The 3,171-nt window shown below is 35.3% G+C and overlaps 1 protein-coding gene across 11 annotated transcripts in view; it reads left to right on the forward strand.

Annotated features, from left to right (window-relative positions):
- Positions 1 to 2,541, forward strand: part of Foxp2 (forkhead box P2) — a 534,032-nt gene extending 531,491 nt beyond the window's left edge. For 8 of the 11 annotated variants that reach the window (XM_031381198.1, XM_031381206.1, XM_031381200.1 and 5 more), the window contains one exon: positions 1 to 2,541. This exon is cut by the window's left edge and continues 1,556 nt beyond it. The gene's annotated coding sequence lies outside the window, so the exon portion shown is untranslated. The other 3 variants (XM_031381204.1, XM_031381205.1, XM_031381207.1) reach the window with 1 other exon arrangement.
- The last annotated feature ends 630 nt before the right edge of the window (positions 2,542 to 3,171 follow it).

Consider the following 3,171-nt stretch of genomic DNA (forward strand, 5'->3'; position numbering starts at 1 on the left):
AAAACAAAAAACAAAAAACAAAAAGTAGGAACCAAACATAAAAGGTCTAGTAAAGCCAAAAATTAATTTCCTATTGATTTTAAAGTGATCTAGCTGAGTTTTTACACTGAAAGCAAAGATTATAGCAAGTGTAGCCCATGGTATTTATTTTCAGTCAAACCAAAGTTACATATAATTCTGCCTCTGCTTATACGGGATATAAACACTAACACACTCCCTTCAAAGACTTGTGCAGGCCAAATTGTTGGAATGCTGATTTTCCTGACAACTCTAAACCCCAAAACTATGATAATACGTTATGGTGTAGTTGAAGATAGCATAGTCCGATGTTTGCTTAAAACCTAGAGACTTTACGTGTTGCTTTTCATGTGCTGTGCCAAGTCTTGATAATACTTTTTCCCCCAACCAAGGGACCTCATAACCTGATTATGGTTATTGCTTTACAAACAGTTTTGACAGAAGGTGGCTGCTAGAGCTTAACATATGTCCCGGTTCCATGTGATGGAGCCGGTTCTTGCAAACTAAGCTCAATGTTTATCCTTTGCTGAAGTCAGCAAATAGAGTTAGAGAGATACCCAGTCATCTATCACACCAAATAAAAGGACATAACGGCTTTCAAAGGGTTTTCCCACTTACCCAAAAGGCTTTCTGAAAGCTTCTACCTCTGCAAAAAAGAAAAAAGAAAAAAAAAAAGAAAAAAAGGAAAAAAAAAACAAGAAAAAAAGAGAAAAAAGTTAGAACAATTACGGCAGATTGCATGAAACATGAGAACGTCACAGTACCTGCTACTTTTCATTATGTTTGTCTTTGGGTCATGATCAACGAACCGGAAGTTATTGATGTGGTATCAAAGGAGAGATTGGTATTCTGAAGGATGGTTCTCTGATGTCTAGGATACTGCTGTAGGGATAATCTGAAAGGGAAACGAGTCTTTCGGGTGCATGTTCAAAAAGCTTTGATGGACTGGAAGTAACTTGGAGAGTTGTTCCATCAGGAGGGTGGCCTAAGACTACAATGCTAAAGTATGCATACCTCAGTTTCAAAACTTTTGAAAGGAAGTCTCAGCCACAGAATGCATATACCTGTAGAGTTTTGCATGGGTTTTATATGAATACAATTTTAAAAAAATAGCTGCTTGCACATTATACCAGAAAAACCTCCAAAACTGCAATTGCTTTGAAAATAGATTTTAGGTTTTTTGGAGTTTTCTGAAATGCTTGGTCTGTATTTTGATAATTGTGCATATTATGTAAAAATGTTGGTGGACCCATAAATGACCAGACTTTTTCTAAGAAAAATGTTGCTTTAATGCATTTCATGGATTTTTACTCTTCTATCATTGCTTGCTAGTAATAGCAAACTTGCTTTTCTGCATCTGCTTTGCGTAGCTATTGTAAGGCTTTGAACTAATGTATGTATTTATTGCTTGAACTTCTGTGCATACCTTATAAAGCATAATGTCTGACAATTTAAATGGCTCATGTATTCTTGCTTCTACCATAAGCTGATTATGGGGACTATGATCTTTTGTATACAGCAAATTTTAACTGTAGCACTAACATCTGTTTATGTATTGGTGGGATATACCTGTTTTATTTATCTTCTTTGAGGTAAACTAATTTTTGATACTTTTCATTACTGTGTACTATGTTCATACTTTGAATTCTCTGACGTTAGAAGTCATGGTTGAGAATTGTAACAGCTGTTATTTGTTCTGTATTCATGGCTTTCACTGCTGAATAAAATAAAGGACCAAACCTAGGATTTGAAAGAAAACTGCCTACCTCTAACACCAGGGAGTTACCAGATTCTATTTTACATAGATTTAGTCTACAAAGACACAGTTGCTTAAACCTAGTGGGCTTAAGACTTATATTCTATGTGTTGGATTCATAGCAACGTTGTATTGTTTGAAAATCCATTAAAATTTTATGTAACTGTTACAAGTATTGGTAGAATTACCACTAACTGGGTTTTCTTTAGATGAGTCAGATAAAGAGAACATCATCAGCGTTCTGTGTCTACAGCTGCTTGACTTCACAGGAATGCATTTCTGTGTGATTAGGGAACCGAAGAACAGCCAGCTAGGAATGGAGCTACAGAAGTTCACTTAAAGTAAATGGTCCTGGATTTAATGTCCCTGGGCAGATTCAGTTGCAGCATCCAATAGACTATTTTGTAAAGTTTTGAAATTGGGTGTTTACATTTTTTAAGAATTTGTAAGACCTCTGATTACTCATGTTAATATTAACACACGCCTGGACAGTAACTTCACTGACATATTACCTATCGAAAGAAACTTCTACTTGTTGCTTCATTCATTCAGGTTGCAATGAAAGGGGCTTTTTCCCTCTCCGTCCAAGAACACTTGACAAATTTTACTTAACAGAGAAGAGGGATGTACATTTTTCTTTAGAATTAATGTATGAACAGTGTGTCACTTCTGCTGGATGTAAAAAATGTATATGAAACCATTTCATTCAGTTGGTTACATTTCTGAAGTACAAATAAAAAAAGATCTAAGTCTTTTTGACCCATTTATAACCACTAGGATTTTATTCTTTCTGAGAGATCATTCTTCCATATTAGAGACAAGTCATAAAGTTGTGTGCCCAGGTCCTGCAATTTGTTTAAAAATAAACTCCTAGGAACTGAGGAATCCTAAAATAGACCTTACCCAAAAGTAGTCAATAAAGGTTTTAGCTGCTTGTCAGATGCATCTAATAAGAATTATCCTCGTTTTCAAATTTGTTCTCTAGTAATCTTTGTTGTTTATTTTCCTGTTTTTGTTCAAATAGACCTCAGCGTTGTAAATGTCAAACCTTAAAACATGAGGAGCATTTCATTTTTTTTTTGATCCATAAACCCTATGTACATGTGTACACACACACATACCACACACAGAAGGGCAGGGGGAGAGATCATGCTCATGACATACTAGCACTATTTAGAGAATGCACAGAAATAGTGGACATAAGTTTTGAATAGTTTTGTAAGATACTGGGGATAAATGCAAGACCTTTTCAGAGGCAACCTCCAGAAACATAGGAAGTCAGTAGAGCAAAGTTTAGAAAAGTAAAATGGAGTATAAATGTGTTGAGTATATTTTTATTTCATGTATAATTTAACCCTTTCTGTCATCCCAGGGAATGGGTGACTTAACTGTCATGC

The sequence above is a fragment of the Mastomys coucha genome, unplaced genomic scaffold, assembly GCF_008632895.1.
Source record: "Mastomys coucha isolate ucsf_1 unplaced genomic scaffold, UCSF_Mcou_1 pScaffold20, whole genome shotgun sequence".
Taxonomy (NCBI): domain Eukaryota; kingdom Metazoa; phylum Chordata; class Mammalia; order Rodentia; family Muridae; genus Mastomys; species Mastomys coucha.